The sequence below is a fragment of the Dermacentor silvarum genome, chromosome 8 (assembly GCF_013339745.2).
Source record: "Dermacentor silvarum isolate Dsil-2018 chromosome 8, BIME_Dsil_1.4, whole genome shotgun sequence".
Taxonomy (NCBI): domain Eukaryota; kingdom Metazoa; phylum Arthropoda; class Arachnida; order Ixodida; family Ixodidae; genus Dermacentor; species Dermacentor silvarum.
Window position 1 is genome coordinate 120,682,527 of NC_051161.1, and position 26,128 is coordinate 120,708,654.

General features: G+C 47.0%; 1 long non-coding RNA gene across 1 annotated transcript; it reads right to left on the reverse strand.

Moving 5' to 3' along the window:
- Positions 1-6,953: 6,953 nt before the first annotated feature.
- LOC125947342 (uncharacterized) lies at positions 6,954-14,137 on the reverse strand. The gene is made up of 3 exons (XR_007468196.1): positions 13,785-14,137; positions 9,506-10,077; positions 6,954-7,158 (listed from the first exon to the last, which is right to left on the reverse strand). It is a non-coding gene; the product is annotated as an uncharacterized LOC125947342 (long non-coding RNA).
- Between the last annotated feature and the right edge of the window lie 11,991 nt (positions 14,138-26,128).

Genomic DNA, 26,128 nt, shown 5'->3' on the forward strand with positions numbered 1-26,128 from the left:
GACGTAATTTCCGCCTCAATCAAGCGCCGGCGTCCATGCTGGCGACCCATTCTTCGTTTCGCAGCTGTCCGTCCGTGCGATCCGTACCGACAAGTGCCTTGCCTGTGACGCCTGACCGCTCCCGATACGCTGTGGATTGTTCTCGTATCCTTTCGGGAACGATTTCTCCTCCCCAGAGGAGTGAACCATTCAGTGCTGGCTATTACTCGGAACTTGTGGGATCGGCGCGCGTACGCTATGAAGAAAAGGTGCAAATTTGCGACGGTATGGACCCGTACACGCTGCGACCGGGCGTCGACACGACGATCGACGTGAATGTGTTCCCTGAAGTGACCCACGGGGATATCGTAAACTATCTACTTTACTCCTCCAGCTTTTTGACGTTGGAAGAAAGGAAAGCTTTCAAATCAATGGAATAAAACAACTACGTCACCAGCAGGTGGCTGAGAAGCATGTCTGCAATGCGTCTACGAGACTAAAAGGTGCTTCTCCTCGGAGAGGTGAGCTCAAGAACCTTTTCTAGCATGTTTCTCGAAAAATAGCCTACCATTGTTGTGATTTACGCGGAGTGAAAAATAAATCGTGCATCTGGATGTGGCGGCACCGTTTTTAGATGACGGGCAAACTTCAAAGACGCCCGCGTACCAAAATTTACCGAACATGTCAGCAAACGCTACGATCGAGGTTCAAATTCTGCCCCGATTAGTCTGAGTTCCACTGTAAAAATACAGTAATGAAGATAAACAATGCCTGTTCTTTTACACTGCTCTGTTCGCGGCCAGGTTATCTGGTGTGCATACGCCCGTTTTTCTCTGCCGTCGCTTTCTCTGCCGTCGTTGCTCGCTGCGCTCGTTGCGATCCGCATCTGCTTGCCTAATGCTGTAGCCGAGATGCAGCGACGGGACCCAGTCCGGGTTCGTGCTGTCGAAAAAATCGGATGGCGTCCCTGCAAATCAAAAACATTCACTTCTTCAGAGTGTAGTCCTTGCTTCTCACGTTTTCGCGAACATTTAGTTCACGGCACAAGCCTCTTACCTGTCACGAAGTGCGCTCCGCACACGCGTAAATTGGGGTTCTGAGGGTCCAAATCGGCTCGATTAATGCGAGTAAGCCACAACGTGCGCCGATTTGTGCTGAGCTTCTTAAAGCGCTCGCACCTGTCCACGACAATCCTCGCAATTCGGAATAAGTTCGTGTTAGTAGGCTTCTTCTTTCGCCTGGAACTGCAGCTACGGTTGGAGCAGCCAACGACTGAGCAGAAAACCATATTGAAGCTGCGAGTGGTCGCGAACCAACATGATGCGAGCTGACAGAGGCGGCGGTAAGCAAACAGTGGGCCGGCAGCGGTGCGTCAGTATAGTGCCTAGAATATACTGGCTAGTGTGCGAAGCGCGCGCATTCCGTACGGGAGAGGGTGGCCCCGCCCGCGATGACTGCGCGCAGGGGCCGTAAAGGGCGCTGCGTGCCGTGTGGGTGCATGGAAGCCGCCAAGCACCTGTCGCCCAATTGCTGCCGAAGCCTCGCCCGACTGCTTAGGTAATTTCATACGTGTGAAATCAGTGTTTGACAGGCATCGTCTCTTGGATTGTAAATTTAGAAGACGTTAAATGTGAGCAGCAACATCCGGGGATGTTGAAGGCTAAGCGGCAATGCAAAGAAAGGACGTGTTTTGTGCCGTTGTGCCGAAGCGGTTATCGCTCGAACGACAAAAGGTGTCTTTGTTCACCGCACCGGCGGACCCAGCACGGATTGCTGAATGGGAAAGTAGGATCAAGAGGGCAGGCAGAAGGCTGACGCCGAGGGCTGTCGTGTGCGAAAGACATTTTGAGAAGGACTGCATCGAACGATCTTTTCAGATTACAGTGAACGGTGTCGTGAACGAACTCGCCCGAGAGAAGCCACGTCTGAAGCCCGATGCTGTTCCTACAGTATTCGAAAATTACCCAACGCATCTTGTGCCTAAGAAGACGGTGAAAAGGAAGGTGCGAAATCTTTGCGACCAAGGACCGGCACCTAAACAACGGAAGAGAAATGTCGAGCTGGCGGATCCCGAGTTGTGTTCTGCAGTCGACGATGACGAGACGCGCGTTCACTCTCATTGCGTCGCACGTGGAGGTGCATCGGAGGAACTCCAGAAGCGTTCCGATTCCGAGCAGCCATACCGTCATACCGCAGTCGCCGTGCCCAAGTGATGTTCAGCACCCGTTCGATGGAGTTCTGATTCCGGTGACATAGATAAAGTTGCCTGCTGCGTCAAATGACACTTTAACTCATGCCTGTTGCGAGACTGAAGCCGGTGACTTCTCTAAGCTATTCATCGAAAGAATGGTGACATTTGGGAAACCGTTGCGTGAGCACGTTTCTGTAATTGCCACAATTCACTTCCGAAGAAGGGAAAAGGAAAAGCGTGTGCTCACAGCCCGCCATGAGGCATAGCATTGATCAAAGAAGTTTCTCTGCCTGACCTTTGCAATGGATGTGGCATGATACCTGTTGCAGGCAAGCACACTTCATACAGAAGTATGTACTTTGCAGAGAAATGCTTGCTGACCACCGATGCCAAAGGAAACTCATGCTTCCACTGCATATATTTACGAAAGCTCTCGCAGAACAACATGTACAGAAGAAAAACGACAAGTGATCCTTGCAATGACAAAAAAAAAGCTCAAGAATATTTCTCGTGCTTTGAGAAGGACAAAGAAAAGCCTGGCCAATGTTCAGCAGCAGGTGACTCAAATGAAGGAGCAAAACAATGCATTGAGCGAAGAAGCTCTTGAGGCAAAAATACAGTCACTCCCGAAGAAGCAGCAGCTAGCTGTGAGAACTTGTTTCCTGGCTGCAAGACGAAAATCTCTTAAAGGTGATGAGTGGCTTGTCTAATGTTTGCTAATGAGAATGCGGAGCCCAAAGCTCTACGAGCACCTTCGGAAGCAAAGCATTATGATTCTGCCTGGGCGAAGTTGCTTGCAGAAGTATCTGCAGCGATTCAAGGGTGGTTTTGGTCTGAACACCAAGGTTTTTGCGGCTTTAAGCGAAAAGACCAAAAGCATGGACACCTTCAGCCGCCATGGGGGCCTGCTTGTGGACGAGATTAAACTTTCGGAACATCTCAATGTGAAGGCAGCCGGTGAGTTTCAAAACTGCTTCCAACAAGTCATTCTTGTAGCTTTACATTATTTCTACAATTCAGATAAAAAAGCAAGATTGCATTTTATTTGCTGCATTATGACAGCTTACGTTCCGCATGATGTGTAATGATGCTTTTTGTAACAATTCAGGTAACATTGAAGGCTTCGTGGATCTTGGGGATCACACGGCCAGTGACCACAAGGGTGTGCTTGCAGACCACGGGATGGTTGTGCTGTTTCAACCCTACACCGGTAAGTTGTTTTAGCAGAGTCTGCTGTCAAACTCATGACATCAACAACATGGTTATCTCACACTATCATTGGTCCCGTCCATTTTTCAGGGAGCTGGACACAAATCCTTGGCGTTTTTGCCTCGAAAGGCAATTTAAAAGCAGCCACGCTGGCAAAAATTATAGTCGAATGCACCGTCCTGGCTGAACAAGCAGGCTTGTATGTCGACTCCGTGACTTGTGACGGCGCAAGCTGGAACAGAAGCATGTGGCGGATCTTGCATGTGGATGTGGCAAATTATTAATTTTGCTCATTTACTAATACTGTCAGCCTGTGTGTAGGCATAATGAACGTCCTAAAAGCAAAATTTTAGTTGCTTGAAATTTCCACATATATAGTTGTCTAACAAGTTCTCTTCATTTATTGTATAATTGGAACTTCTTAAAATGTAGGCGGCAATGGATTCATAATAGTAAAGTGTGTATTTTCTGTTTTCCTACTAATATATTCAAAAGCTTAAAGCTTGATATCCTGTCGTAGTAAATATAAAAAATGTGCTACTCTATTACACTCAGACACTATCTAGGCTTCACCTACATAACTTTTAAGTATGTGTTGCTGGCTTTTAAAAACTTCCGTTCTCGCATCATTTCGTACTTAACTAATGCACAAAATATGTTTTTAACAGGTTCTGCTGTTCATCTGAGAAGCAGTACGAAACACCCTGTGGACCCTAAAAGACAACTTTTCTTGGTCTCAGACTTTCCACACCTTTTGAAAAATGCGCGGAATGGATTTGTGTCCAAGGGCTACCTGACCCCATCTGGCCACGTTCACAGTGGTATTATCGAGACAGCCTGGGAGTCGGACCGTGACAATGTTACACTGAAAGCTATGCCCAACATAACGACTGCACACCTGAAGCCGAATTCTTTTGAAAAAATTAGAGTAGATTTAGCGTTCCAACTTTTTGGTGATCAGGTGATCAAAGGACTCTATGTGCACAGAAAACGTATACATTCCACGTACACAAGTGTGCAACCAACAGAGGAATTCATCAAGCGAATGAACCGGCTTATCCGCATAATGACCTCAAGGACGAGCCAAAAGGCTCTGAAGCCTGGTAATGCAGACTAAATGTTCCTAGCAGATTTCTTAGATTACCTAAACGCATGGGAGCCGCACGCGGAACCAGCTGGGGGCGGATTGCTCACTGACAACATGGCTTGTGGGCTAAGGGTTACGATCAGAAGTACGTTAGACTTGCTATCTTATCTTAGCTCCACTGTAGGGTACAACTACCTCTTCACGTCGCGTCTAAGTCAAGACAAATTGGAAAATGTTTTCGGCATTATAAGGCAGTCATCCGGTTGTAATGACCACCCTACCGTGTCACAGTTTCTGGTAACTTAACTTAATGTCGTTTTACAACCTTGCAAAACCACCGAGAGGAACAAACTGCTCACCAGATGTTATCAAAGCACTGTTGAGCGAAGCACCTACATCACAGTCTATCACCGGGGCACTACCACTTTTGAACATTATTGATGAGTTATTTGACCATGGAAAGGTTGATGAAGTTGAGGAGGCCATTGACAGTGTTCTGTTCAAGAATGATCATGCCGGGTACGTAGAAAGGAAAAGTAACGCTGCCTTGATCTACTATGCTGCCGGCTATGTGGCGAGAAAAACAGTCGCAAAAAATGCATGCGCACAGTGCGCATCTTGCCTTTGTGTGACACCAAATGATGCAAACATGGATGAAAGCTCTCACTTTACCGCTCATTTTGACAATGGTGGGCTTGTTTATCCTAGTTCTGCCCTCTCCACTGCCGTTAAGCTAATCGAGGACGAATTCACCGTCTTCTTTAGCAAGAACATTCTGCATGAAGAGAGTTTGCTCGATTTCGCTAAGTGCCTACTTTCACCCTCACTGCCGCACCTTGGCTCCTCTAGCCATGAAAAAGAAAATTTGTCCGAAGTGGTCAAATTCTATGTCTTGTTAAGGTTCACATTTTTTGTTAAGGGCCTGAACAAGGAAAGAGAAGGTCAAAGGCAGCGACAAAAATTCGTTAAGTTGCGCCGCTGCCAGTAGCGTGAAGTGTGTATAATTCTGGTTTGACCCCTTTCTGTACTACCTGATTTGTTCTATTATTGTGTTCGATGTTCTGCAAATTAATTTGCGTTTGATGTCTGCAGCAAATGCAAACTTGCCCCAATTTTCGTTTTCATATTTTTTTATAATTTTTATAGTTCCCACATATCCCTATATCTAATTCATACACTTACCACTGGCCCGACTCTTTGGGACAGAGCCCCTAAGCAGTGGTGTAAAATACAGCTTTGTTAGAAGTAGCTTGTTTATTCAGGATGCAAAATGAGAAACCGGTTGCATGCTTTGGGCATACTAGCCTTTACGTGCTGCGTTGAATACAGTGCTTCAGTTATTAACATCTCACTGAGCTATCTGGTAAGTGGGTTAGTTGAATTATGAGGGAGCTCTTGCGATCGGTTGAGGTATGATAAATTGTGGTTGTAGTATTGTGGGTTAAGCCCTTCATGAGAAACAATTTAAAGTAGCAGATATAAGAAAATGTTAGATTTTAATGTTGTGCGTTCATTGTAAGCACAACAGGTGCCCTAAAATTTGAAACGGCAATATTATTACCTTAAGGTATGTCATTATGACAGTTTTTGAAAAGCTAATATAAGTTCTGTGTAGTTTTTTTTATTGCTGTAATAAGTAGAATTTTCATTAAGTTGTTCATTATTTGTCTTCAACAAAGACATCCCTTTAGAGGCATTTTCAAATATCAATGTTTATTTAAAACAAATCGAGGGTGTCGCTTTAAATTTCACTGCCATATCTTTTTCGATTGCAACTTCTGATTTCCAGCGTAACAAGGCTCTTCCGAATCTCAGACCTTGCTTTAGTGTCAGGTTATTGCTTGACATTGTTGTCATTCTTTGTTTTCACTTGAAGTCTGGTCGAATGAAGGCTATGTGGTAAGGGTTCTTGGACTTTCTGCGATATTTCTTGCTCTCAAGAGCAAAGTAAATAAAAATAATCGGTTGGGTGGTTACTGACAAGTTGAGTTTCTTGCGGGTGGGAGCGTCACAAAGTGATCTATATTTGGTATTGCAACCGCATTTCGATGGGGGCGAAATGCGAAAACACCAGTGTACTTAGATTTAGGTGCACGCTAAAGAGCCCCAGGTGGTCCAAATTTCCGGAGTCCCCCACTACGGCGTGCCTCATAATCAGATCGTGGTTTTGGCCAATAAAACCCCATAATTTATTTTTTTAATGTATAATTTGGTATTGGAAAATGCATGCACTGTGAAGGAAATCACGTAGTTCTTATCGAACAAAGCGTTTTGTAAAGAACGCTCCAAATACAAGGAAAAAGTAAAAGTTTCCTTCGCGCTGCTCGGCTTACTGAAAGCCTCACAGCGCTTGGGGAGCGCGCGGATTGAACGCAGATGCACCCACTCGCACAGCAGCGCACCCAAGCGGGCGCCGCCGCAAATCATCAAAGTCGGGGCCTTCTCCAAGTCCGCCCTCGGCACACTAGCCAGTATATTCTAGGCACTATAGACGTTTTCACGAGGGCGCTTCCGACGGTCTGGCGTGGAGAGTATGTGTCAGTGTTGCCTGTTCGGTCTGGACTGTGAGCTTGCCTTGCGCTTGCATTGCGGAGTGGTAGCTTTCCTTCGATGTTTCCGTTTATTTTTGTCACGAATGACTTACGCTCGTAAATAATGACATATATACTCATCAAAAGGCTACAGGCCAGCACTGTGCAGTTTATGGGTGCACAAACAACCAGCGGAAAATAACAATTTTGGGGACTAAGTGTGTCCACAACACAGCACTCCGCGAGACCACTGCCGATGTGATATGTTCACGTTTCGCCGGTTTCCTGCATCACCTGAGGACTTGGCATTCCAGTCTAATGTGAACCAATGCACACATCAGTAAAATAACGCATTTTGGTAAACCTTTTTCGGCACATTTCCCAATAGGTTGCGAGAATTGTCAGCTCTTCGATGCAATATTTTCTCGTATGTAGTGGCAGAGGCTGCATTTGTTATTCTTTCAAACACGACTTCATTCCAGTGCCTAATACGGGGGCCACGCGGCGCACTTTTGATCGTGATCGAGGCCCATCTGGGTTAAATTTCTTGGTCGCGATTGGCTTCTTTGCTCAATCTGCGGAAGGGAGCCAATCGCGGTCGAACATTCCGATCCAGATCGTTCTCGATCGCTATCAAAAGTGGCCGTGTGACACCGGTATAAGACAAATTGAAGCACTCTGCGAGAGAACTAGTCGGTAAATACACTTCGCAACTATCTGGAAAAATCGTGTCCTATGGAAGATGTATGCAGACCCTGTGTCTACCAAAACATTGTCTCTGCGTTCACACGCACCCTTCGCGGCCCTGCCCATAAAGTTAATAACTTCAACAGTGTGGTGCTGCATCGATCTCACCCATCTTTGAGCGTTGTCTATGTGCTTGGGCAGCAAGAGAATGCAAAAACGAACGTGTCAACCTCCTCAAGCGCGACCTAGCACCAGTGCTAGAGTTCGGGAACCGTAATGCGCTAACTGTGCATGGCGTAGAAATGCGCTAAGTGAGCCCGCGCAAGTTAGAACGTAAAAAATGGTATTCGCATGGGTACGCGCGGACAATAGCATCATGCTTGCAAGAATAACAGTAACGAAAAAAAAATTATTCGCACAGTCTATCAAGTGAAATACTTACGTGCGTGCAGTGACCGCTTCGCTGACCACTAAGCGCTTTTCACTCACGGTCAGTAGTGGTTTACACTCATATGCATATGTATTTATTCGACAATTGTTGAGACTCGACATTACTTTATTATGAACATTGCACAGAAACTAGAGAAAGAGCAGAGATGGCCCTAACGCTGCAATATTATTGGCTTATTTCGCTTCAGAGATAGCGCACATGAACAATTCCTTCCGGACGCCGTATCTTCAATACAAACTTCGCGCACGATCTACGTTAAGGTTCACCGTGAGCGAAGCTTGTTCACCGTGAGCGAAGCCATTCCAGGTAAACAAATTTTAACGTAAAAAATAGGTAAACAATTATCTCTTTATAACAAGTCGTGTTATAATCCCTATTGGGATTGACAGTATGCATAAATAAATAACTACTAAATACTAAAAATAAAAATCTAGCACCTGGGCTGTATCAGTTGCGCTGGCATCTGTGATCACTGTCGCGCATCGGTTGGCTGCAGGTACCGCGCTGCTCGATCGCCACGCTTATGTTTTGACATTTGGTTATAAGCACACTGCACCGCACCAGATCCAATAAATTTTGCATGATTGAGCTGTTCAGTTGCGTCGGAAGCGTATGGAGTAACCACCGCATATCTACCAACCACTGACACGCGTCGTCGGGCCGCCGGCGCCTGGTTCTAAGCATTGCCCGACAGCTACGTACGCGCCTGCTTCCGCTAAATGAGGCAACCCTCAACCGCGAAACCTAATGGTGATCAGATTCAATGGACGATACGGTCACATGTGCCTAGCAATAACAATGAAATATACCGCTGATTATCACGCCAGGTCTCGACGAAGCAGACGCGGCTGCCGCCGCTACCGACGACGAAACACCACATCCACTGGCACTGCCTGGGCTTGCTGTTGCCATGGCACACCACACTGAGCGCTCACGCGAGCACGTGAAACATGTAACAAGTCAAGCCGCACAAGACAAGCGAAACGGAAGAAAACAATCGAAATAATGCGCGGCGAAGATCACACAACCGAAGTGCGGCCGGCCTGCTCTCTCGTAAGGCGCACAGTCCAAACCGGCGGCATAACATGTTCTGAGTCTTCTGACGCTAGACGTCGCCTGCGTCGGCAAATGGCGCTGCTCAAACGTCGGTTTGTGAAAAGGTCTATAGACGTTTTCACGAGGGCGCTTCCGATGGTCTGGCGTGGAGAGTATGTGTCAGTGTTGCCTGTTCGGTCTGGACTGTGCGCTTGCCTTGCGCTTGCATTGCGGAGTGGTAGCTTTCCTTCGATGTTTCCGTTTATTTTTGTCACGAATGACTTACGCTCGTAAATAATGGCATATATACTCATCAAATGGCTACAGGTCAGCACTGTGCAGTTTATGGGTGCACAAACAACCAGCGGAAAATAACGATTTTGGGGACTAAGTGTTTCCGCAACACAGCACTCCGCGAGACCACTGCCGCGATGTGGTACGTTCACGCTTCGCCGGTTTCCTGCATCACCTGAGGACTTGGCATTTCAGTCTAATGTAAACCAATGCACATATCAGTAAAATAACGCATTTTGGTAAAATCTTTTCGGCACATTTTCGGCAGTTTATGGGTGCACAAACAACCAGCGGAAAATAACGATTTTGGGGACTAAATGTGTCCACAACGCCGCACTCCGCGAGACCACTGCCGCGATGTGGTACGTTCACGCTTCGCCGGTTTCCTGCATCACCTGAGGACTTGGCATTTCAGTCTAATGTAAACCAATGCACACATCAGTAAAATAACGCATTTTGGTAAACTCTTTTCGGCACATTTTCGGCAGTTTATGGGTGCACAAACAACCAGCGGAAAATAACGATTTTGGGGACTAAGTGTGTCCACAACACAGCACTCCGCGAGACCACTGCCGATGTGATATGTTCACGTTTCGCCGGTTTCCTGCATCACCTGAGGACTTGGCATTTCAGTCTAATGTAAACCAATGCACACATCAGTAAAATAACGCATTTTGGTAAAATCTTTTCGGCACATTTTCGGCAGTTTATGGGTGCACAAACAACCAGCGGAAAATAACGATTTTGGGGACTAAGTGTGTCCACAACACAGCACTCCGCGAGACCACTGCCGATGTGATATGTTCACGTTTCGCCGGTTTCCTGCATCACCTGAGGACTTGGCATTTCAGTCTAATGTAAACCAATGCACACATCAGTAAAATAACGCATTTTGGTAAACTCTTTTCGGCACATTTTCGGCAGTTTATGGGTGCACAAACAACCAGCGGAAAATAACGATTTTGGGGACTAAGTGTGTCCACAACACAGCACTCCGCGAGACCACTGCCGATGTGATATGTTCACGTTTCGCCGGTTTCCTGCATCACCTGAGGACTTGGCATTTCAGTCTAATGTAAACCAATGCACACATCAGTAAAATAACGCATTTTGGTAAACTCTTTTCGGCACATTTTCGGCAGTTTATGGGTGCACAAACAACCAGCGGAAAATTACGATTTTGGGGACTAAGTGTGTCCACAACACAGCACTCCGCGAGACCACTGCCGATGTGATATGTTCACGTTTCGCCGGTTTCCTGCATCACCTGAGGACTTGGCATTTCAGTCTAATGTAAACCAATGCACACATCAGTAAAATAACGCATTTTGGTAAACTCTTTTCGGCACATTTTCGGCAGTTTATGGGTGCACAAACAACCAGCGGAAAATAACGATTTTGGGGACTAAGTGTGTCCACAACACAGCACTCCGCGAGACCACTGCCGATGTGATATGTTCACGTTTCGCCGGTTTCCTGCATCACCTGAGGACTTGGCATTTCAGTCTAATGTAAACCAATGCACACATCAGTAAAATAACGCATTTTGGTAAACTCTTTTCGGCACATTTTCGGCAGTTTATGGGTGCACAAACAACCAGCGGAAAATTACGATTTTGGGGACTAAGTGTGTCCACAACACAGCACTCCGCGAGACCACTGCCGATGTGATATGTTCACGTTTCGCCGGTTTCCTGCATCACCTGAGGACTTGGCATTTCAGTCTAATGTAAACCAATGCACACATCAGTAAAATAACGCATTTTGGTAAAATCTTTTCGGCACATTTTCGGCAGTTTATGGGTGCACAAACAACCAGCGGAAAATACGATTTTGGGGACTAAGTGTGTCCACAACACAGCACTCCGCGAGACCACTGCCGATGTGATATGTTCACGTTTCGCCGGTTTCCTGCATCACCTGAGGACTTGGCATTTCAGTCTAATGTAAACCAATGCACACATCAGTAAAATAACGCATTTTGGTAAAATCTTTTCGGCACATTTTCGGCAGTTTATGGGTGCACAAACAACCAGCGGAAAATAACGATTTTGGGGACTAAGTGTGTCCACAACACAGCACTCCGCGAGACCACTGCCGATGTGATATGTTCACGTTTCGCCGGTTTCCTGCATCACCTGAGGACTTGGCATTTCAGTCTAATGTAAACCAATGCACACATCAGTAAAATAACGCATTTTGGTAAAATCTTTTCGGCACATTTTCGGCAGTTTATGGGTGCACAAACAACCAGCGGAAAATAACGATTTTGGGGACTAAGTGTGTCCACAACACAGCACTCCGCGAGACCACTGCCGATGTGATATGTTCACGTTTCGCCGGTTTCCTGCATCACCTGAGGACTTGGCATTTCAGTCTAATGTAAACCAATGCACACATCAGTAAAATAACGCATTTTGGTAAACTCTTTTCGGCACATTTTCGGCAGTTTATGGGTGCACAAACAACCAGCGGAAAATAACGATTTTGGGGACTAAGTGTGTCCACAACACAGCACTCCGCGAGACCACTGCCGATGTGATATGTTCACGTTTCGCCGGTTTCCTGCATCACCTGAGGACTTGGCATTTCAGTCTAATGTAAACCAATGCACACATCAGTAAAATAACGCATTTTGGTAAAATCTTTTCGGCACATTTTCGGCAGTTTATGGGTGCACAAACAACCAGCGGAAAATAACGATTTTGGGGACTAAGTGTGTCCACAACACAGCACTCCGCGAGACCACTGCCGATGTGATATGTTCACGTTTCGCCGGTTTCCTGCATCACCTGAGGACTTGGCATTTCAGTCTAATGTAAACCAATGCACACATCAGTAAAATAACGCATTTTGGTAAAATCTTTTCGGCACATTTTCGGCAGTTTATGGGTGCACAAACAACCAGCGGAAAATAACGATTTTGGGGACTAAGTGTGTCCACAACACAGCACTCCGCGAGACCACTGCCGATGTGATATGTTCACGTTTCGCCGGTTTCCTGCATCACCTGAGGACTTGGCATTTCAGTCTAATGTAAACCAATGCACATATCAGTAAAATAACGCATTTTGGTAAAATCTTTTCGGCACATTTTCGGCAGTTTATGGGTGCACAAACAACCAGCGGAAAATAACGATTTTGGGGACTAAGTGTGTCCACAACACAGCACTCCGCGAGACCACTGCCGATGTGATATGTTCACGTTTCGCCGGTTTCCTGCATCACCTGAGGACTTGGCATTTCAGTCTAATGTAAACCAATGCACATATCAGTAAAATAACGCATTTTGGTAAACTCTTTTCGGCACATTTTCGGCAATTTATGGGTGCACAAACAACCAGCGGAAAATAACGATTTTGGGGACTAAGTGTGTCCACAACACAGCACTCCGCGAGACCACTGCCGATGTGATATGTTCACGTTTCGCCGGTTTCCTGCATCACCTGAGGACTTGGCATTTCAGCCTAATGTAAACCAATGCACATATCAGTAAAATAACGCATTTTGGTAAAATCTTTTCGGCACATTTTCGGCAGTTTATGGGTGCACAAACAACCAGCGGAAAATAACGATTTTGGGGACTAAGTGTGTCCACAACACAGCACTCCGCGAGACCACTGCCGATGTGATATGTTCACGTTTCGCCGGTTTCCTGCATCACCTGAGGACTTGGCATTTCAGTCTAATGTAAACCAATGCACACATCAGTAAAATAACGCATTTTGGTAAAATCTTTTCGGCACATTTTCGGCAGTTTATGGGTGCACAAACAACCAGCGGAAAATTACGATTTTGGGGACTAAGTGTGTCCACAACACAGCACTCCGCGAGACCACTGCCGATGTGATATGTTCACGTTTCGCCGGTTTCCTGCATCACCTGAGGACTTGGCATTTCAGCCTAATGTAAACCAATGCACATATCAGTAAAATAACGCATTTTGGTAAAATCTTTTCGGCACATTTTCGGCAGTTTATGGGTGCACAAACAACCAGCGGAAAATTACGATTTTGGGGACTAAGTGTGTCCACAACACAGCACTCCGCGAGACCACTGCCGATGTGATATGTTCACGTTTCGCCGGTTTCCTGCATCACCTGAGGACTTGGCATTTCAGCCTAATGTAAACCAATGCACATATCAGTAAAATAACGCATTTTGGTAAAATCTTTTCGGCACATTTTCGGCAGTTTATGGGTGCACAAACAACCAGCGGAAAATAACGATTTTAGGGACTAAGTGTGTCCACAACACAGCACTCCGCGAGACCACTGCCGCGATGTGGTACGTTCACGCTTCGCCGGTTTCCTGCATCACCTGAGGACTTGGCATTTCAGTCTAATGTGAACCAATGCACACATCAGTAAAATAACGCATTTTGGTAAACCTTTTTCGGCACATTTCCCAATAGGTTGCGAGAATTGTTAGCTCTTCGATGCAATATTTTCTCGTATGTAGTGGCAGAGGCTACATTTGTTATTCTTTCAAACACGACTTCATTCCACTGCCTAATACGGGGGCCACACGGCGTACTTTTGATCGTGATCGAGGCCGATCTGGGTCGAATTTCTTGGTCGCGATTGGCTTCTTTGCTCAATCTGCGGAAGGGAGCTAATCGCGGTCGAACATTCTGATCCAGATCGGTCTCGATCGCTACCAAATTGGACGTGTGACACCGGTATAACACAAATTGAAGCACTCTGCGTGAGAACTAGTCGGCAAATACACTTCGAACCGATCTGGAAAAATCGCGTCCTATGGAAGATGTATGCTGTCCCTGTGTCCACCAAAACATTGTCTCTGCGTTCACACGCACCCAGCGCGGCCCTGCCCATAAAGTTAATAACTTCAACAGTGTGGTGCTGCATCAAGCTCACCCATCTTTGAGCGTTGTCTATGTGCTTGGGCAGCAAGAGAATGCAAAAATGAACGTGTCAACCTCATCAGCGCGGCCTAGCGCCAGTGCGAGAGTTCGGGAACCGTAATGCGCTAACTGTGCATGGCGAAGAAACGCGCTAAATGAGCCCGCGCAAGTTAGAACGTAAAAAATGGTATTCGCATGGGTACGCGCGGACAATAGCATCATACTTTCAAGAATAACAGCAACGAAAAAAAAATTATTCGCACAGTTGATCAAGTGAAATACTTACGTGCGTGCAGTGACCGCTTCGCTGACCACTAAGCGCTTTTCACTCACGGTCAGTAGTGGTTTGCACTCATATGCATATGTATTTATTCGACAATTGTCAAGACTCGACATTACTTTATTATGAACATTGCACAGAAACTAGAGAAAGAGCAGAGATGGCCCTAACGCTGCAATATTATTGGCTTATTTCGCTTCAGAGATAGCGCACATGAACAATTCTTTCCGTACGCGATATCTTCAATACAAACTTCGCGCACGATCTACGTTAAGGTTCACCGTGAGCGAAGCTTGTTCCAAATTCAGACATTCGAAAGAAAAGCCATTCCAGGTAAACAAACGTAAAAAATAGGTAAACAAATATATCTCTATAACAAGTCATGTTATAATCCCTATTGGGATTGACAGTATGTATAAATAAATAACTACTAAATACTAAAAATAAAAATCTAGCACCTGGGCTGTATCAGTTGCGCTGGCATCTGTGATCACTGTCGCGCGTCGGTTCGCTGCAGGTACCGCGCTGCTCGATCGCCACGCTTATGCTTTGACATTTGGTTATAAGCACACTGCACCGCACCAGATCCAATAAATTTTGCATGATTGAGCTGTTCAGTTGCGTCGGAAGCGTATGGAGTAACCACCGCATATCTACCAACCACTGACACGCGTCGTCGGGCCGCCGGCGCCTGGTTCCTAAGCATTGCCCGACAGCTACGTACGCGCCTGCTTTCGCTAAATGAGGCAACCCTCAACCACGAAACCTAATGGTGATCAGATTCAATCGACGATACGGTCGCATGTGTCCAGAAATAACAATGAAATATACCGCTGATTATTAGCACGCCAGGTCTCGACGAAGCAGACGCGGCTGCCGCCGCTACCGACGACGAAACACCACATCCACTGGCTGGGCTTGCTGTTGCCATGGCACACCACACTGAGCGCTCACGCGAGCACGTGAAACATGTAACAAGTCAAGCCGCACAAGACAAGCGAAACGGAAGAAAACAATCGAAATAATGCGCGGCGAAGATCACACAACCGAAGTGCGGCCGGCCTGCTCTCGCAAGGCGCACAGTCCAAAATGGTGGCATAACATGTTTTGACGCTAGACGTCGCCCGCGTCGGCAAATGGCGCTGCTCAAACGTCGGTTTGTGAAAAGGTCTATAGCGTCAGCGTGGCCGACAAGCATCTCACGGCGACCGGATGTGACATCGGTGCAAGCCACGTATAAATTGAAAACGATCGCCTGAAGGCGCTGCTGCGCCTCCTGACAGCGCCCCCAATGTGGAAATTTCAAGCAGCGCGGTCGCGCCGTGGTGCAGTCTCCGCTTTGTTTACATTGTTTTGCCCGCGCTTTCCTTCGCTGCTCGTGCTTACGGTGCTCCGTTTTCGACGGCGGCAGATCGCCTGCTTGCTGAACAGCGATGCAAAGACTGCAATGCGGTTTCGAGAAGGTTTCCGACGCCGACAGCTTTTTTCGAGGCAGCAACCTCAAGAAAGGGAAGCGTCTGCTTCCACACGTGTGTGGTGTTGAACAAATTGTGGGCGGTGATGTGACAGTGAAAGCCAAGTGCGTGTCGGTGGTGTCCAACAAGATTGTATGCGGCTTCGAGTTAGAGGTACACACCGACTCAGTAATTTAGTCACTTTTATTTCTCTAAGATGCAGTCGAAAGCGGTCATGCATGCTTGCAGAGATGTGCAGAGACGGTGACGATTGCCGTTGGTTTCGTTGGTCGCTGGGCGCGCACACACGGCTGCTCTCAATTTGGCTCCCAGGGAGTGGCATCAGCACTGTCGGAACAGAAAGAACACATGCATTAGGCACCAATAAGCCAATAAAATTAACGACGTAAGTACTACATATGCGCATAATGCCTTATATCATGCTGTATAAATGTTTAATGTATATCATGCCTTATTCAATGCAGATGTTAGAGTCATGGCAACTCATTGCATTATTCAGCAAGGTATCCTTTCACTGGTCACGAGAAATCACTCGTACAAACTGCTCCGCGAAATGAACCCAGATCACGGTAACCAGCGAGTACCTTGGGACCAGCAGCACGAGCGCAAGAATTAGCGATACATGCCTCATCAAAGCAAATCTAGTTTCTCGTCGTGCGAATGCCCCGCCGCAGCTAAAGTACGGTGGCTAGAGGGGTAGGTGTGCCGACCGAGCGTAGTTCACTACTTCTCCGCATCATGACGCAGAAGTGGCGCTGCGGACAGTAGAACGGCTGAGCTGCGCGCAACGTCGGCTGCGCAGTGTAGACGAGCAGCGTGTTTGATAGTATCGCTGCCTCTGCTCTAGCTTTGATGTACGCGCTGTACAATGGCGTTTCGAGCAGAGTAAGCAAAGCCAGAATGGGGAATTTGTTACTGTCGTCTACTCAGAAGACACGATATGCTGAAGTAAATTTTCTAGCTTGGCGATTGGTCACATACATTTATTGGTACAAATGCGGCGCTCCAGCCCATTGCATTAAATACGTAGATGCATTTTTTTCCATGCATAAAACAAAACTGCAGTGGTTTTATACGGTATATGGAAACGGTGTTTACGTGATATTTAGTGAGTTCTAAAGTTTCAATTTCGAGAAATCCAGCTATTGTGTAAATTGCTGCCTCAGTTGCGGTATTTAAATTGTTACTAGACGAATTCTGTTGATAAGTGCATACGGTTCACTGTTTGATTGCAATAAAATAAAGCAATATGTCTTGGGCTAGATTCATGAATATATTTAAAATACAAGAAACGCTCTCATAACTTGACGCACCAACATAAATAGCCTAGCGCCAGCAAGGTCGCAACGTTGGTCCACCACATCATAACATTATTTACAGCACACGCCTCATCTTCAGGTGATTCCTCTTCTCCCTGCTGCTTTCACGCGCCATGTTCTTGCCCTTGACAAGAAAGTAAAGGCGTGTAATTGAATAGAACTTCGCAACATCGTTTGTGAGCTCTTTCTTGTGCCGCTCACAGCCGATCAAATTCGGAAGGTTCAGCTGCAGAAAGAATGTAAAGTTGGCGATACTGTTCCTTCGTAACTCATTTAAACTGAAGCACAGCTTGAAGGCGTCTTCAAGCGATGCTACCAGATTTTTTTTTTTTTTTTGTAGTGCTTCAAAGGGCAGCAACAGCCCTGACCTACTCATTCTGTTGAATTCAGCAATGTCCCTGAGCAATCGGAGCACTTGGTTCTTTGCAGGAACTTCCTTGCTACATAGCCTGCTATATAGAATATAAGCCTAGAGTCACTTTTCTTTGCCCTGTATCAGCGCAGCGGTGCTCGATGTCGCAGGCGCTGAGCACTTCATGTGCGGCTTGCAAATTTCCAATGCCAAGGAGCTCATCGACGGACGCTTTTCGGTGTACGGCTTGCTCATTAACGTCGCCGATACTGAGCAAGCTACTGAGCAGCCCGGGGCGAACATTTCCGGTGTCAGACAGCGGAACATTTTCGCTGTCATTCTCACAAATTTAGAGCCCGACTTGCAGTTCGGAGCGAAGCAGTAAGTCTCCTTGGTGGTCTTCATTGGTGGAGCAATGCCGCCACTAATCTCGCTGGTCATTTTTCCGACCTGGAACATTCCACATCGCTTAGGAACTTGTAAACAGTACGAGAGACGCGGAGCTCTTCACCTTTGAAACTGACACTAACAGACGACATAGAACTATTCAAATACGGGCTTTATTTTTTTGCTCGCCGCCAGCCCCCTGTAGCAGACGACGCGCGCTGCGGAACCGTTCTACTGACCGCAGCGCCAATTTTGCGTCATGACGCGGAGAAGTGGTGAACTACGCTCCAGACGCGCCGGTCGGCACACCTACCCATCTAGCCACCGTAGCTAAAGTAAGCTCACACCGATGGCCGGCTACTACACGAAACGAAGATTCTTGGCAGGAAGAGTGAAGCACGAAGAATGTGCAAGGTGGCAATTACATTAAAGCATGCTTGAATATTGTGAACCTAGAAAGCATGGCCAAGCAACAAACAATGCGCGCGTCTCGGGCAGCTGCTTTGCGATCTGCCGCTTAGCGACCCATGTGATGACCGCAGCTTGCATTAAATACGGATTGGCACCACACAAAAGACTAATAACGTGCGGCCCCTTTAGTTGCCTGCACAACTAGGAATTTAAGTTGCAGCGTTTGAAAACGTATATGATTATCTTGAGCTCCTCTTTGCCGATCGCGAGTGAACGAACAGTACAACCAATAAATTCGCGGGTTTTACGTGCCAAAAGCACGAATCATTATAAGGCACACTGTAATGGAGGGTATCAGGAATAAATTTGACTACCGGGAGTTCTTTAACGTGCGCAAAAATCAAAGTACATGGTAAGAACTGTATTCTTGCATTTCGCCGCCATCGAAATGCGGCCGCCGTGGCCGGGAATCGAGCTCGCGTCGTCGAGCTTGGCGGCGCTACACGTATGCATTTACCGCTAAGCTAACACGGCGGATGTCACTGTACAATTCAACTACGCGACAAGTCTAAACGAACGGCCATGCGCTAAATACAGGCACATTACTATTGTGTTGTTATCGAGCGGCTGTGATATTGCACGCGAATGTGAAAGTACGTCACTTACTTGACTTGGCGCACCGCAGTTATCCACGCTTGTCGTCTGTCCTTCTCGTACTACCTCCCCGGAATTCTCTAGGACTTCACGGGCGGCTTTCGACCTTTCGAGGCTCTTGTGGCAATCAACAACACAGCAGTATTGCGTGCCACCGTTCCTGGTTGATAAGGTCGCGCTCGCCGTCGCTAAAACAACGCACGCGATCGCTCGCGCCGTAGAGAACACCGGCGCGCGCTGGCCCAGCGGCGACCTTCGACACTTCCATCCTTCCGCCAGGGGAGTATTGGCGCTGGTGCCGCGCGGGCAAACTTTAGGCTGCCTCGTCTAGGATTATTTGATCCATTGGTCCTATTGTCGCAACATAGGACCAATGGTTCCAGTGGTATCATGCGCTCAGTGGTTCTATGCGTATTACGAAGTAAAAGAAATGCCCATGCTAATGAGCGTCGCTCGCGTCCCTCACTCAATGCATGGCGGCACACGATTGGTGTTGTACAGTGGCGTAGCCAAGGGGCGGGTTGGGGGGGTTCAACCCCCCCCCCCCCCCGAAATTTTTTGCACCCCCCCCCCCCCCACTAACCCACCCTTTGCTCTCGTCGCTTCGCGCTTACATATTTCAAGAAACCGGTGCTACTTTCACACTTTCATTCCTGGGCGCTTCCGTTTGGGTTGGTAATTTACAGCGAATCATGTCTGCATATGGAAAAAAACTGTCACGGTGTTTGTCAAGGCCTTGACACTCTGTGAGGTTTTGGGCGCGATGGTGGCGGCCGCATTCTGAAACAACAAATGCGCAACAAATGCGCAACAAATGAAGCAACAAATGAAGCAACAAATGCGGCAACCGCATTTTAGATGAAGGCGAAAATGCTCGAGGCTCGTTTACTTAGATTTAGGTGCACGTTAAGTCCCCAGGTGGTCGAAATTTCCGGTATACACTTCCGCCGCTTCCCTTCAGGTGCCGGTTAGGCCGCGTTCGCGTAGGAACTTGGTCTCGAAGCTGGCGGAAGCGGCAAAATCTTGCAAAAATCCGCCCGCCTAGGCGGCAAAACAGGCAGAAAAACAGGCGGCGAGCCAAATTGGTCTCGGACCGATTTTTTCGCCATGGCGAAGCGGAAACGTGGCGGAAAGTCGTTCTGCTTGACCGGAAGCTACACTAGCATGTAAACTTCCGGTCGTAACATTGAACATGGCACCAAAAGTGTAGGCTGCAATGCTGATCGACGCGATCAAGAACCACCCCTTGCTCTACGACAAGAGAAGTACTAAAACGTACTGTCAGCAATAGTCGCGATAGAATTCAACGTCGCGCGACAGGAGGTGCGGCAACGAAGCCTTGGCGTGACCCAACTTCTTACACTTTAGCAAAGCCAGGCGAACCCACCACTGCCGTTTCCGAGGTTTTCTTGTCTTCCGTTTATTCATTGTCCATTTCTAGAAAACAATAGGTAGAAGTATAAAAGCCATTTCTTCTTCCACTTCCATGACAGACAATAGTTAGGCAGATTCCTCGTTGGCGCTCCATAATTCTCCTCGCACGTGCACGGTATGTTGCAGAAGTCGCGGGGTGCTTTTCTCGTCGCGACGATAGATTGGGAGCGTAGGTCTCACGTAGGACGCGCAGGCTTCGGCGAGCCTCAACACAAGGGCCAGCCCGGGTTTTAGCTTTGGTGTTCCCGTTGCCGCTTTCGTGTCCTGGAGGCGCCGAAAATAATACAAAATGATGAAATGTTATTACAACTTGTAAATAAAAGCTATTAAAGAAATATAATCACGCCTAGGCAGCAACCTGTGACACAGCGCTACCGCGCCCGTGTGAGGAGAATTACGGAACGCCAACGAGGAACTTACCGAAGGTCGCAGATGACACGCGAAATTGCGCAAGATGATCACTTTTGATGACGGGTGGGTCAGTGAATGAACATACCGCTCGAAATAATGCGATAATGAGCACCACCACGCCGACAAACGTACGCAGACTAGATGGATGTGGACGAAAGCGGCAGCGGCGGCCGCGGTGCCAGCAAAACAAATGTGAACTTGGACATGCGCGGAAAAGATTTTCCGGCCGCTTTGGCCTTTCCGGCCGCTTTGGCCTCTCCACCCGCTTGCCGCTTCCCAAGTGTGAACGTAGCCATAGTCTGCAGCGCAAAACGTCTCTCGTTTGCGATTGCGCCCCTACGGAAGGCTGGTAGTTACTGTCGTGTTGCTGAATCCCAAACCAGCAATTACGAAAGGCTGGTAGTTGCTGTTGTGTTGTGGAATCCCAAACCAGCAATGTACACACGAAAGGGTTGATGCCAGCAGTGAAATTCCACCGACTTGCAACAGAATGCACGAAACAGACAGCCGACAAGCATGGATTACAGCTGTGCGCAGTACAGCGTAAGTAAACTCTTGTTGCAGGCTCTGACAGTTCTCGTCGGAGTTCACGCGTCCTGAGAAATTGATTATGTGCACTATGCACTGAACAAGACCGGAGTTAATTCCTGCATCACTAGTACACCAATCAATCGAGATTCTGTGAGGTACAAGGCCGCTTCCTGTTTGCACCGGCCTAAGTGAAGCAGAAATGACTCGCACGCACTACTTAAAATGCGTACACATGCCATAACTATGCAGTGCGGTGAAATATTCTGTACAATTCTGAATCTGTTGACGTAAAGGCAAATGACGGCTGCACGCTCGCACACAGCGGAAGACACAGCGGCCCATGCACTTGCCGCAGGAAATGCAAGGCGACGAAAGCTTCGTAAAAAAAAGCATTACTCGTTTTTGCGCGTATTTAAGTTTTCTAGCGCAAAGACGCAGCGAACAAGCTATTGCTATGGGAGTAGGTATAGCCTGATAACACGTGCATTTTCACATGTATAGCCGTCCTTGACCTGTGAAACGCACTTCGCCCCGACGAGGACGACGCCATCTACGCTTAACGGAGATTAACAATTAATGATGTCTTCTCCGATCGGGCGGGTCGTCTCAATGATGCGTTTTCGAAGACTGGTCCATTCAGTGGCGCGATGAGAGACGGTTGCTCCAAACGCCCACTGTACCTGTCGTACTTACTGTATTTTACTGAGCGTACATTACTTTTTACTTAATTTCAGCACAAGCACACGCACACGCGAGGGGGGGGGGGGGGGGGGTCCCATGTCTTTGATATACATGTATAGAGTGTGCTTAAACTACCAACATTTATTATCGATCACGTGACCTAGAGGAAAGCAGAAGCTTGCCCCCCCCCCCCCCGGTCGGGCCGATGAACCCCCCCCCCCCCCCCCGAAAAAAATTTCTGGCTACGCCCCTGGTGTTGTACGCGCGCGAGATTCTGAGCACGCTTGCGAGCTAAAATTCCTTGTTCCAGCTCGCTCAGGTCTTCAAAAGACGATATTATTTGGAAATCAAAAGCGCACGCGTGGCTACGGCGACATGCCCGCATATAACGTGTAAAAGCGCCGTTTCACAGAACTTCGCTTGGCTAAAAAAACACCCTTAACTTGTTAATGCGAAAAGCTGTTAGATAGCAAATCGCGAAAGCACGTAGCTATTATATGTGGAAATAATTTAACACTTCAGGATACATGAATCGCAGGACCATCGGCTTGACAGACAAAAAAACTTTTCTCACAGCTGCAACCGCACTTCATCGTCTGCCTTCTAACAATGCCTGCGTACATGGAGGAAGGAAACATTTTCCTTCCTCCATGCCTGCGTATTGACCCTTTTCGCGGAGAAGTTTGTTTTAGAAAAACGAGATGGCGCTCACGGCGGCGCGCCATGACTCTCCTCAGCGACCGCGCACGAATGCGAAACCATTACCGCTTCTGCCTTGCTTCTGTGCGATCAGCTGTCGGAAATGCAACTGAGTTTTCGCTAACACACTGTGCTCCAATCATGCTAGATTGAATCATGTGGATTGAAGACGTGTGCAGTAGTTGGCTGCAAAAATAGTGACTGGCATGTTAAGTAATAGAATGAATCTGTGTGGCCGAGTTCGCGGACCGCTGCTGCAACTGTCCGAACGTGTTACCGGCACTTCGTGATGTACGGCTTTCCTCGAGGATATAGAAATTTGCTCATCCGCCAGCCTTGTATCGCTAACCTTCGAAGAAAGGGCTTCATCGCCAGAACGTCGGCAAGAGTGAGTACCACTCGTTAAACAATGACAAAGGGGTTAGCGCCGCTTCCTGTCATAGTAAGTTTCGCGCATGTTATCTGCACACATCTGTCCCAAATGGCAGGAAAACTTACGCCCACTCTATCGCCGACGATCAAGAATAAGTGAATGGGCGCACACTTGAATGCATGCGCACAGTATACGCACAATAAATGACGGATTACACCTATGGCACACGAATGGTCGAAGCTGAATGTTTCGTGACGGTCTACAAGAGTAAGCGAGTTACTAGCTGTAATATATATTTGCTACAAGGCATTACAATGTACAAAACAGCTACGTTTCAAGCCTTCTGCGCAGCAAGAACAAATCTAGCGGAACTGAGCACACCCGCGAGCGATTAGGCAGAACATAATCAGATAGTGGCCGCACCGAGGAACTTCACTGACTTAGAAACTGACAAGCCACTGCTTCAAAATATTTGCCGAATAAAGAACAAAGAGCAAAACACACTAATCCTGACTGAATTCATAATCGGAAAGCTTGGATAGCTTGGGAATACATATTTAGCCTCGCTTTTAGAACAAGCACCATATACGCTGCTTGCACCGTTTGTACATAGCTTAATCAGCTCCGAAAGTGCTTTTGCATGTTCTCTGAAGCTGTGATCAAAGCTTCGTGTCGTCCACCTAGTCACCGTCTACGATATCTCCGAAAACAGAGGTTTTCTAAACCGCGCCGGCGTCATACACTTCCATTGTAAACAAGGAGGCAACGGAGGCAGTTGAGGCAAGCAATGGACGCGTCACCACGTGATCAAACATGGCAGCGCCCACGGGATCGCCGCGAAAAGGGCCAATAATCGCTATCGCGCTCACCTATCATTGTTGCCAGCATGCTTCCAGTGAACGCCTACTTCCTCACTGCAGATCGAAAAACTCAGAGAAAAAATTCTACACGGCGTTGTCCGTGTTACCACTGCATGATTGAACACACTGACCAGTAAGCTTTCCATTACACTAAAAAAAAAATGCATACCATAAAAATTGCTTGTCAGTGCAAACGCTCAACGTAGCAAGTTTCGATAACGTTTTCAGTACATAAATGGCCCAAACACACGAAAGTACTTTGCAATATGTGATGTAACAATAGCGCACTAACTCCAAGGTTATATCTACCTTGCTAACGGACATGGAATTTTAAAAAAAATGGAATCTTTAGCCTTCATTTCCATTGCTAGTAACTCAACTTCATCTGCCAAAAAAATTCAACTGGAGTCTTGCAAGAATAATTCACTAGTCTAAAGCCAATTAGCGTTGCTCTTCTAGTTCCTTCAAAGTGATTCTTTCCGCACCGCGCCCATTGGGCATGGTTAGCCCTCTATCTATGGTTTGAAATGCCGCTTTCGAGACCTTCCGCGCCGCTCACGGACATACTGCGCTATTGGACATGAAGGAGAACTATGTTTTAGTTTTCTAAGCAGTTCGCTTTTTCTTTTTTTTTTTTTTTTTTCCCCGGGAGGCAGTGATTTTTAAACGCGCTCCGAAGTTTCGCGATCGTCATGGCAGAAAGCAAAAATGTCCGGCTCCGGAAACGGCGCGCGCGCTTCGGGAGATCGTAGATATCGCGATTCCGCTGCATTTGCGGCTGATTTTATCGAATCCGATACATCGAATAGCAGCGAGTCAGAGGACGCCGACTTTGAGTCTGAAAGCGACGACGACGCAAACCAGTCCGGAACATCGGCGGCCGCAGCTCGGCACGCCCAACTGTAGTGCTTGTAGTAAACTTTTTGTAGCAAAATACCTGTTCAATGAAAAAATTTCTATTTTTTCGGAGATAGTGCCTAATAGACGCCAATACGTTTTGTAAATCTTATAATTTCCGTAACATTTTTTTTCTTAGTAAGATACCCAAGCGTGTCTTTACAACCTTTAATTTTATCGCACAATCTCGGTTTAACAATTCATATCTTTTTTTATGACATACATCTCGTTAATAAAACTTTTATGCGTGAAAAGTGCATTCATTTTGCTTACTGTTTATGCATTACATTAAATATTAAGTGCAGCAGTTCCTTCAGAAAAAAACATCTGCTGTAACATACAAAAAACAGCTATTTTGTCCATGGTAGGGAAAGAGTTAAACAAGCATGCAGGCCTGTTTCATGCAGAAACTAGAGAGGTGCCTCATGGAACCGACTAGTACCCGTGAACAACTTGTGCATAATTTCATACCTGTCAGTCTTTGAACTTTCAAGTTCAGAAAATCCCACATCCACAATACCGAGAGGGAGGGAGAGAATAGCACACACTTTTTTTTTTAAGCTTGCCTTGAGCACACGCCTCTTGTGGGATACATATGTGCACTTTATTAACGATGATTTACCTTTGGATGCAGCACATAAGCAGCAGCACACTTGGAACAGTAAGGACTGACAAGCAGCCCATCGCTTTTTGGTCAGTGACCTTTTAGCGAACTTGCTGTGGCCAATTTAGCATGCTTCAGGAACTTGTACTTATGAACTGGCTCGCGGTAGGTGCCCCTCTTGTACCCTTTCACCAGCATAATACTTGCAATGGCCGGTTCGGAGACCGATAAGGTAAACTTTCATGTAAACAAAACTAATTTTTGTAAACATTGGTGCAACAAGGTCATAACAGTAACCCAAATGCATAAACTTTACGGCAAATTCGGGATAGTCGGCAGGTATGTAGTTTTCAGGCTTGTTTGTGCTTAGAGGTGCCGGGATATGGCATTTCACTTGTGGCAGTGCCACATATGCAGCAATGATGCAGC